Source organism: Barbus barbus, assembly GCF_936440315.1.
Source record: "Barbus barbus genome assembly, chromosome: 9".
NCBI lineage: Eukaryota > Metazoa > Chordata > Actinopteri > Cypriniformes > Cyprinidae > Barbus > Barbus barbus.
Window position 1 is genome coordinate 33888157 of NC_136737.1, and position 12190 is coordinate 33900346.

Here is a 12190-nt window from a genome sequence, read left to right on the forward strand (position 1 = left end):
TAAGCGTCTCTTGGAGGAATGTAGTGCTGAGAATCTTCCTGTTACTCCCAGTAAAGTGCACATCACGAAGAAAGTACGTCCTGATGATAAGGAAGACATTTCTAATGCGGATATCCTCCAGGCTATTTACTCCCTCAGTAAAAGATTTGACACGCAGGAAGAGAAGTTGGAGGTGTTGACAAGAAAAATGGAAGAGAACTGTAGCGTGATTTCTGAAATGAAGGGAGAGATGAAAGCTCACGAACAAAAGGCAGCTGAGTTGGAACTGGAGCTTTCTGATCTCAAAAAAGAAAATAAAGAGCTGAGATCTAGGGTAGGCGAATCGGATCGCTACAAAAGACGGTGGAATTTACGCATCGAAGGTCTTCCAGAGAAACAGAAGGAGAACACTAGAGAGGAGGTGATCACCTTGCTTTCCAAGATTGCTCCTGGTGTGCCCTGGGAAATGAAGAAGCGGTTGACACGGTCCATCGAATTGGCAGAAAAGAAGGAAACCGCACGCGTCAGATCATCATGCAGTTCTCAAAGAGAATCTACAGAGAGCAAATCTGGGCACTGTCCAAGGGATCGTCCGTGTGCAAGGAGGCAGGCTGTCATTTTACTGAGGATTTAAATAAAGAGGACAGAGAGGCAAGGCAAGTGCTGTGGCCACGCATTAAACAAGCGAGAGCAGAAGGCAAAGCGGCGTATTTTCGGGGTCCTTTTGCTTTCATTGAGGGAAAGCTAATCTTTCAATCTGTCCTGGCCAAATTCTCTCTACTGGCCCTTGTCTATCATGGCCTCCTAGTAATCCCATCCACTTGATTGGCTCTATCTCTCTCCTCTCCACCTGTATCTGGTGTGTGGTGAGCGCACTGGTGCCGTTGTGCTGTGGCTGCCGTCACATCATCCAAGTGGATGCTGCTCACTGGTGGTGGTTGAGGAGAGACCCCCCACATGATTGTAAAGCGCTTTGGGTGTACAGCAATACACAATAAAGCACTATATAAATGCATCATTCATTCATTCATTCATTCATTCAATGATGATAAATATTTAGAAAAAGGGAAATATTGATGGTTGAGAGACTCTTTTTGTCTGGTAAATTCTTTCTTCAGATCTCTTTTCTGACTGTTCAGGGACATTGTCTGTTTGTTCACTGTGAGTTCCAGTGGAGTATGTTTACACTTAAATCTCATCTATCTTTTTGTTCATTGAATGCAAGGGGGCTAAAGGACAAAGTAAAACGCAAAGGTATATTTTTGTTTTGTAAGGGGCAGAAGACTCATTTTATTTTTCTACAAGAGACTCATTCCACAGAAGAAGATGCAGCTTTTTGGAAAATGCAGTGGGGAGACACAGTTTTGTTCAGTCATGGCTCCAGTCGATCGGCAGGTGTTGCTATATGCCTTAACAACTGCCCTGGGAAGGTTGTGACTTCTCAGTCTGATGCTCATGGACATTGGCTTACGGCTGTGGGTAACTGTGACGGTATTTTTGTCATTTTAGTTCATGTTTATGGTTATAACAGTAGTGGGCAAAACAGGATTTTGTTGTCTAATATTACAGAGGCGGTTACACATCTTAAATCGAAATTTCAGACAAATTTGGTACTAATTGGAGGTGATTTTAATTTGGCTCCTGATGAGTGGCTGGACAGATCTCCTTCTAGTTTTACAAGCCACCATTTCAATAAGATTATTGAGGATTTTTGCCATTTAAATTCCCTTACAGATATATGGAGGGTCAAGCATCCTAATGCTAGTCAGTTCTCTTGGGTCAAACCTAATGGATCCTCTAAATCACGGATAGATGTTTGGCTCATTGCTGAGGAATATTCTGAGCTTGCTGCTAATGTTTCCATTTCTGCGGCACCCTTGACAGATCATTGTCTGATTTCATTAACTCTGACACCAGCAATCAAACATACCGTTAAGAAGGACTATTGGAAGTTTAATGCAGAACTTTTAAAGGATAAAGCTTTTTGTTGTCAAATAAGAAATTTGGTTAGTGAGATTAAAAATGATTTATCTTTACGTTCTAGCGGGATTAAATGGGAGTATTTTAATTTTAAAACAAGGGAAATTTCAATTCAGCTGCTAAACAAAAAAGCAGAGATTTGAAGCAAAGGGAGCTAGAGTTAATTCAAGAAATGAATTCCTGTTGTAATACACAAGAAATGTCTCAAGATGTTGAAAAGTTGCTCTCTCTTCAAGCTAAATTAGACCGTATGTATCTAATGAAAGCACAAGGAGCTTTTGTAAGGTCTCGTGCAAAATGGATGGAAGAAGGAGAGAAGAATACGGCTTATTTTTGTCAATTAGAAAAGAGGAGACAGCAAAGTAATGCAATTCATAGTTTAATCATTAATGATGTGGTAGTTACAGATCCAAAATTATTATCTGAGGAAATATACTCATTTTATAGTAATATTTATTCTTCATCATACTCTGAAAATAATGGTAAGGAATTTCTTGAAAGGGTAAAAGATTTTATTCCACAAATTGAAACTGAATTTAGAGAAATGTGTGATGAGACCTGAGATTAGAGGAACTTGATTATGCAGCTGGGTAAATCTCCTGGTCAGGATGGGTTGACCACTCATTTTTACTAATTCTTCTGGGAGGATATTAAAGATTTGTTATTTGAAGCTTTAAAGGACTGTTTTGAATCTAATTCTTTACTTCCAACTATGAAACAGGGGTTAATTATTCTTATTCCAAAATCAAACAAAGACAAAAGAATTCTTGTCAATCTGAGACCGATCACTTAATGTTGATTATAAAATTCTTACATCTGCAATTGCTAATAGGTTCAAATTTAGGTTGAGTCAAATTATAAGTGAAACTCAATCCGGTTTCATTAAAGGAAGGTTAATACACAACAACACTAGACTTGTCTTAGATTTAATTGATTATGAACATTTAATTAAGGATGATGGGTTTGTTTCGTTTCTTGATTTCTATACGGCATTCGATACTGTAGAACATCAATTCATTTTACATGCATTAAAGTATTTTGGTTTTGGTCATAAATTTGTTAAATTAATAGAGATGTTGTACATAGACATAAATAGTTCAGTATCGTTACCTTTTGGGACTTCTAAGAGGTTTATCATTAATAGAGGTATTAGACAAGGGGATCCGACAAGTCCGTATTTATTTATTTTAATAGCTGAACTGTAAATAGTAAAGATATCAGGCCTTTGAATGTTTTAGGGACTCCGTTATTGATAAGTCAATTAGCAGACGATACCACCCTGTTTCTCAGCGATGCAGAGCAGATTCCAGTTGCCATTAATCTGGTGTCTCATTTTTCAAAAGCTTCTGGTCTGCAATTGAATCTAAAAAAGTGTGAGCTGATGGCACTACATAATCATGCTGAATCTCATTTGTTCAATATTCCTTTAAAAAATTAGATCAAATATTTAGGAATTGTGATTACTAAAGACCCTAAACTGAGAGAAAAACGTAATCTGATGGATAATATGAAAAAAAGTAAAAATATTTTAAATATGTGGGTTCAAAGGGATATCTCTATATTTGGAAGAATTCTCATACAGAAGTCAGAAGCACTTTCCAGCATTTTCTTTGAGTATATCTGATAGTTGGATAAAAGACATTAATCAAATTCAGTATAAATGTATCTGGAAAAATAAACACCATTATATAAGAAAATCAGATATAGTGAAGGCGATTAGTGAGGGAGGGTTGAGCGTAATTGATTTGGATGTAATGAATGGTACCCTTAAGTTGAGGTGGCTCCAAGCCTTCCTTAGAGATAAACATTCAGTTTGGTTTAGCTTTTCCTCCAAGATTTCTGATTCTTTTGGGGGCATTGATTTCCTTTTAAGGTGTGATTTTGAGCCATTGAAATTAAAGTGTAAATGATCATCTTTCCATAGTCAGGTATTATTATATTGGAAATTAATATACAAACACAACTTTTCACCGCATAGCTGCTCTTTGTGGAATAATAAGTGTATCCTTGTAAAGAGGAAATCGGTGTTTGTTCAGGACTGCATGGACAAAGGTGTCTGGTCCATTGTTCACATTATGGATGGGAATGGAAATGTCCTTGGTTATGATGATTTCTGTGAAAAATACAATATTATTTGTACTCAGGAATTATATGTGTCTTTGTTGAAAGCTGTTCCTGCTGGTTTGGTTCAGTTGATTAAAGGCGCATTGTGTTATTCATCTGTGATACCAAGATTAGGTCATCTATTCATTTCTGGTTTTAATTTGACTGATCAGAGATGTAATAATAAGGTTTTAAGAACATTAGTAAATACACAGATTTCCCCTTCAAAAGTAAAGAAGAGACCTCTTGTTTTTGATTATCCTGAAGATAAAGTAGTTCGAATTAGCACAAGATTTCTCTCTTTTCCACTTCTACCAAAGGCAAAAGAAGTTCAGTTTAAAATGATTAACGATATCTATCCCTGTAATGAGTTCCTCAGACACAGATTTAATTTGGATTGTAATGAATGCACTTTCTGTGACGCAGACATAGAGTCATTGGAACATGTTTTATTTATGCAAATTTTCAAAACCATTATGGGACGATCTCTATGCTTGGTTAAGCTGGAAGTATGTAATACCTGACTTTGATTTTAAAACTGTGAAATATTTGTCCTTTTGTCGAAATTGTGATGTTGAATTTTTGGTTAATAATATTTTGATTTTGGCCAATTATTTCATTCATAAATGTAGATTCTTTAATAACCCTCCCACTTTATTACTTTTCCAGCAAGATTTAATGATCTTCTTCAAATCCTTGAAGATCATGCGTTCTGAAAAAGCCCTTAAACTATGTGGCCTTTTGAAGGTGTTTTTTGATGATTAAGCCCCTTGCATTGTATTACTGTATTATTTATTTTTCTGTATTTATTTATTTATTTTTTTGTTTTTCCTGTTATGTTTATTTTGTTTATCTGTATTTTTTGTTACGCTGCTATTTGGACTTTTTTGAATTGTATTAAGAATTTTCTGACTGTTGTTAATTGGTGTTTTTGTATGTTTAAGCAATAAAAAAAATAAAAAATATATATACTGACTAGATGTCGCCTCTGACGCTGCTGTCCACAGGAACGACGCGTCAGCGCGGCCGCCATCTTGGGTCGGGGGAAGCCGCGTCTACTCTGCGTTAGTTAACATTGGCAGAGAACTATCAACGATTAAAATCACCTTCATTTGCTTAATTTTCAAGCCGTTTGGTTTATTATAAATGTCAGACATATATTTATGATAGAACATAGATTAATTAATTATTTTACTCATATAAGTAAAATAATTAATCTATGTTCTATCATAAATATGTGATATATCATACAATACAATACACCTACATAACTAATTAATTTGTTCTACAATGCACAAAACAATTACAAGGATGCTGATAGTGATATGAAAAAACATGAATAATATAAAGTATATATAAAATATAAATAAATAAATAATAGAGCAAAATTTAAATTAATAAAGGCACGAGTTAAACAAACAAAGCGGGGGAAAAACAATTAAGGACTTCCTGACCAACAGACCTCAGAATGTTAGGATGGGGAACCTAACATCTGCATCTAGGCAGAAATTAAAAATGTTGCAAAGGATTTCCATTTATATGGACTTTTTAAAGTTTTAATTAATCAGAGAATACTGAAAAAAGTTTGCACAGCTTATAAAAACGATTAAGAAGCACAGTTTCTGGATGAGCCCTAAGAGTTCTTACAGTAACTATTAATTATTCTGTTACTTATTGACCATGTTGAGGAAGTCCAGCAGCATACCGTACATGGCGAGACATGCAAAGACTTTCAGTGACATTATTAAAAGAGTCAGTAATGCAATGTGGACAGTTTTAATTGGTGTTGAAGATGAGGGCTGGTCAAGTGTTAGAATAAAAACCACCTACATCCTGTTCTTCATCACTCCTGCTTCACTGCAGACTCACACAGCATCTCTGCACCGTCTGATTCTGAGCAGCAGAGAAAATGGTAAGTCATCACAAGGGTAAGACTTCACACTCTGGAAACTCGTTTTAACACATTATTAGAAGTGTAACGATACGATCATGTCACGATACGATACAAATAACCATAATGAACTCACAATACAATCATATCATGTTCAACCGAAATAAAGTTATTATTATTACTACTACTTCTATATATGGTAAAATGTTAAAAATGTGTTGATGCTTGGCTAAATTTGTTATGGACTAGGGTGGTGGACTTGGATAGACTTGAACTTGGACAGTGGGGACAACAGCATAAAAATATTAATGATCCTGAAGCTAAAATTAGTTGGACCCTTATGTTTTGCACTCTGTCACTGACTAAATCCATAGACATAAATTATGTAGGAGCATTTTTACTGGTAAACCCTGTTGAATAAAACAGCATATCCTGGTTAGGTATGCTTTGAAGCATGGATGCTGGTCATGAGCTGGTTACGCTTGATAAATCCCAAAGGGCAACAGTGTAAATCATCAGACGTACACAAAATGAAACGCACTTTCCAGCAGTAACATCTGAGGGGACCCGTAGGAGAGCTCCTTTTTGCTTAAGGCCCCAGAGAGGTCAGGACCGGCTATGACTATTTACATTAATTCTAATGATTAATAATGCTTAAATTTATTTGACCACCCACCATGAGAGAAAACAGAAATATGTTAGGATGTTAGGAGGAATCTGTCAAAAACTTGTTTGAAACCAGAAATTAAAAACGTGTCATTTATAAGGCAGATACACACTAAAACCATATTTGGAAGAGTGTCAGTAACCAAACAGATCTTACCCACCATTCACTACCATAGTAAGAAAAAAATTACTATGGAAGTCAATTGGTGGCCGAGATCTGTTTTAGTTACCAACAAAAAATCTTCCTTTGTGTTCAGCAGAACAAAGAAACCTGTACAGATTTGGAACAACTTGAGTGTGGGATGACAGAATTTTCATTTTTGGGTCAACCATCCCTTTAAGGCAATTATTATTGCATGAAGTAGTATTTCATAGTATTTAAAGTCTGTTACCGTCAGACTGAATAAAGCAACCTCTGCCAAAAGTGTTCTGCATGTGTTCAGTGATTAGAATAAAAAGCTTACAAAACGTTTATGATAAACTAGTGCTATGACCAAGAATCTGCCCTAACAACATTTATGGTCGCTACTGGTAGGGAGGGGGGACACTTGTGCTCAGACTCGGTTTGTGGCAAACATGCCTAGTGTGAGAACACCCTTAAACACGTCAGATCATGCTGTGCTGAAAGGAGTGATGTTTTCACTTTAGGCGTCTGTGGCACCACTGAGGGGTCTCGTCATCTTCCTCTGCCTGCTTCATCTGTGTGTTCAAGGCGTTCCGGATGTGAACACTGTGTGTCTTGCTAATATGACCCAGTATTTTTATGACAAGTAGGTACATTTGTGCATGAAGTCGATGAATGAATCAATATATTCAGTTTGAACTGTGTGTGTGGTTTGAATGGCAGAATGCACATGGAACAAGGCAAATACTATAATGTTTTATGATAATTGTTTTATGTCTTTCAGTGTCCAGCCAAAGACCGGACAAGGAGCCGATGCTCAGTATGCATTATCCATCTATGTCCCACCGGCTCATTGTGTAGATAAAAAGGCTAATATTAAGAATAAGTTTGACAAGGAAGATGCAACAAAAGTGAAAATGCTTCTCAATAAGGGTGCCAAATGTGAACTTTGCACTGAGCTAAAAAATGTCATTGCTTCACGGCCAATTCAAATAGATAAGAGAAAAATAGAACATGCTGAGCATGTTCTGCTGTATCCTGTAGGTAACTCTCTCATGGACAAACTTCTGGCAAAGGCAAGAGACCAAAGCTGTGTAGTGTTTTATTCGTACAACTCACCTTGTGTCAAAACATGCCTTCAGAGTGCCGACAATATTATGGAAGGCCTTAAAAACTGGATCAATAAAAGAAAAGGCCAAAGGAATGCCTTTGTCTTCCAAGAGATCTGGCAGAAGGACAAGGCCAAGGATCTCAAAACAGAATTTCAAAACATTGATAAGGTAGTGCCTCTTTATCGGTGTATGAGAATCAGAAATGCGATGGAATGCCGTAAGTGTGTGAAGAATAACGTTGTGGATCCCTTCTGTCTCCCCTGAAAGAAATAAGTACATTTCCTTTTCCTGGATTGCTTACTTCATTGATCAAACTGTGATGTGTTATTAGTGAATGATTTTCTCTTCGTAACTTTACCTGAGCTTTTATTCTTTTTGCCCAGCAAACACATTACGCTATCTATGCAATCTGTGCCTGATAAACGCATGTAATCACGTATACTTTGAGGCACTGCCACAATGTATACTGTGTAACGTATGCAGTTTTTGCAAACAATAAATTCTGATCATGCATATCTAGTTGATTTCCTCTTGACCGCCTCACAAAATATTCTATTGACCAAACAGTGTGTCGCATGTTTTCATACTGTCGAAGAGTTTTATTAATCAAAATACAAATTAATCAAGTGTAATCAATGTGGATATAGCCATTTATGTATCAAGTTATGCTACTATTATAAAATGGTATCTGCCTGCATGTGTAGAGGCCTGCAGAAGAATGGAATGTGCAGACGTATGGTGTAAGGTAAAGCTGCACATCCTGTTGTGACATGATAGGGTCTCTTCCTTTAACGTAACATAAAGGGCCTATTGTCTGCTCTAGGAAACAGATGGAGACTGTTAAGCAATAACGGTATAGGAAATGAATAGACAGATGAAGACTGTTTCCTAACAACAATAACGGTATAGGAAATGAATAGAACACGCCTTAGGAGCAGAACCTGTATTTAAGCATGAACGAACAGACAGTCGGGAGATTTCGCTGCAGCATCTCTCGGTTTTATTGTCTCTGATAATGAAATCTAAATTCTGGCATCAAAACCCCAAGACTCTGAAAATGATTCCTCAGATCACTGGCAGATACCACCACAATACTGAGAGGGCGAAGCCAGCTGACATGGGAACACAGGGTCATGGAGAATAGAGAAGCTCAAGACATGATCACACGAGGATCACATGACAAGAAACAATGAAAACAATATGTGTGTTCAACTTAACGCAGCAGTAGCTGAGGACATGCCGGTTAGAAATGTTGTCCGACTTGAGACACAAATGGCATCTTTACTGTAGTCGCAATGTTATATTGAGTCACGTTTATCATAAAACATACAGTATATACTCCCACTTTATTAGCATTTAAATAGTATATGTTTGTGATGAACTTTATTCTTGAACTGATGGTGCTGTATTAAGCAGTATATAAAAGGGTTTCTGTTGCTCATGAAAACGTTTGTGAAACATCTGTGTATTTTACAAATATTGCATTTTATTCCATGGTCTGTCTGAATACTGGATTCTGATTGGCTGACAGATATGCAGTAAAACCGTTTAATGCACAGTGTTTCCAAGTCAGTGTAATCACCGTTCCATATTAATGCGCTGCTTTAATTGATGCACACTAACACACACACACAGAGAGAGAGAGAGAGATCGCAGGTTGCACTGCACACACACATAAAGTTGTTGTCAACTCTTAATTTTATTCATTAAATTTTATTAATAAAAGAGCCTAGATACTAGATCACTACATTATATTCCTCAGCAATGATGGTAAAATGGCTGTTTTTGAAGTAATTGTTTGTAGAGAGAGACGTAGACACACACAACTGTCATTTCTCTCTTTCTCTATCAGTTGCTAACTAATTCAAATAAATGTTAGAATTCTTTCAAATAAATGTTGTCTTTCATCTCTGTGTCTGATCTGAAGCGGGCAGAATGCTATGAGAACATGTCTGATGAAAAGTATAGACGTGAGACCAGTATATCTCTGTTGAGACAGACAACCTAACCAGCTCATTCACTTCGCTACCTTTGAGGTTAATAAACGTGCTGAATAGCGCAGCAATAACGACAATAACAGCCAACTTTGTTATAACTATATGTGAACTTTATTACTGCACTAGTAGCCTAACAAAACACAATATGTATAGATTTCTTGCTCCGAAAGGACAAAAGAAAACCATTTCAGCTCTCCAGGAGGACACAGCTGCCACTTCATCCATTTGCGGCAATGTGTACGGAGAAATAGATGAGTCAAGTTCATCAGCAGCTTCCGATGGTGTCAAAAACACAATTACACAAAAATGCAGCAATTCTGTCCCAAATGATTTAAACAGGGCAAATCCTCACCAGCCGGTTCTAAAATCATACCCCAAACTGTTTTTGGAGGGAGGGAGAGATGCTTTTCGGCCGCTTGGTATCAGTCACGACTGTGGCTTGAATATTCCATAGAGCGCGATGCATGCTTTTGTTTTCCGTGTCGAGTGTTCGGTGTTGCTTTCTCCGAAAATGACACTTTCGTTTCGACAGGTTTTCGAAACTGGAAAGCAGCATTAGAACGTGACCGCGGTCTTCAAAAATGTGTGTCTAGCCAGGCTCATTTACAAGCCTCGGCCGCATGGACCGAGTTTTGCCTCTGACAAGTGTCTGGGGAGACTGTAGCATGTTTGATCGGCCCCCAACAGATAGAGAAGAATCGCTATTACATAAAAAGCATGACAGGTGTTGTTAAGTTTTTCGTAGGGCTGGGTATTGTGACCAATTCTGCAATTCGATTCAATTCTTATTTTTATGGTTTCGATTCGATTCGATTCGATTCGATTTCGATTTCGATTCGATTCAATTCGATATCGATTAGCTATCAATATTTCATTTAAAATGTTAGTTTTGCAGACATGGGATCCATATTTTGATATAAATGCTGGTAACTGAAACTCTCCTACTTAAGTTTTTTACTGAAATACACATCTACATTAATAATAGGGTGCACACAGGGTGAACCGCCTTCTTGATCATGGTGTCTCCCCTGCCAGGTAAGCATATCTATAGATGGTGACACCTTCAGGACACGAGGTGAATATTCATATTGTGACGAGTCGGCTGCCTCCCCCCTGTCCATCATCACCACCCCGTCCCGTATTCGCCGCCCTTCACCAGGCTCCCGACAGGAGTGGGTGTGTGAGAGAGGAGGGGCGCTGAAACAGCCAGGGCTGGCGGCGTGTGATGAGGCGCACCTGACGTGAATAGAGCCTCATCACCGCCGCCGTTTAAACGCCGAACGCGCCTCTCCTCGTGAGACCGGTCTCCCCCCCGTGCATGCACGCTGGTGTCCTCGTGGGTCCAGGAGGGGAGCGTCGAGGAGGACTGCCGCACCCGTTAGGCGGCTGACGGGCCAGGATGCCGGGCCGCCGAATCCCCCAGAAGCGCCGGGATTTCCGGAGATGGACGAAGCCGCGCAAAAGACGCCGCCGCCACTCGCTCCCGGCCCCGAGAGGGGAGCGCGTGCGGCCATCGGACTCCGCCCCTTCCCTGGACCACTCCCTTCTGAACACTGCCCTCCTTCACTAGCCCCGCAGCACGACGAGGACACCAGATCCCTGTTTATTTTGGACACTTTTCCCCCTTTGGACACTTTATTTAAAATATTTTGTTTAATAAAAACCTCTCCGAGGCTTGACGCCACGCCCACTGTGTCTGTCGTTGGCTCCTCCTGCCACAATATCCTCTTATGTGAAGCACGCGCATTAAGAATCGATTCGGGGATTTGGACGATCGCATCTTTTTCAAGATGCCGTTTCATCCGTGTCCTCTTGGTTGCAGTCGTTTTCTGTCCGCGGATGATGGACATTGGACTTGGCGTTGCTATGTCCCGTAAGAGCATTGTGCATATACGTGGACCGCACCCGGAGCTTCAGAAGCTCTGCCCAACTCTTTGTCTGCCATGGAGGTCAGCAGAAAGGGAAGGCTGTCTCCAAGCAGAGGTTGGCCCACTGGATAGTGGATGTGAGGGAACGGAGACGTTATGTCCCCATGCCACAATCTTGAAACATCACTGGTTGCCAGGGACAGGTTCTCGGCTCATCAGCGGAAAACCTGATGAGTGGATGCACCTGTCGCCCTTTTATACTCGTATGCATGGGGAGTGGCTCAGGTATGCAAAATCCACTAGCCAATTTCATTGGTGTTTTCTCTTATCAGAGGTGATCGGGGCTCCCAGATAAATCCCCTATCGTCACGACATAACGTCTCCCTTCCCTCCATTAGGGAACGAGGGTTACGTACGTGACCGAGACATTATCCCACAGCAGCACTAATTTATTTCTGTACCAGACCTGG

At 39.2% G+C, this 12190-nt stretch overlaps 1 long non-coding RNA gene across 1 annotated transcript; it reads left to right on the forward strand.

The window, feature by feature from the left end:
• Window positions 1-5907: 5907 nt before the first annotated feature.
• Window positions 5908-8369, forward strand: LOC306875148. Its single transcript, XR_013784714.1, has 3 exons — window positions 5908-5974; window positions 7268-7389; window positions 7528-8369. It is a non-coding gene; the product is annotated as an uncharacterized lncRNA (long non-coding RNA).
• The last annotated feature ends 3821 nt before the right edge of the window (window positions 8370-12190 follow it).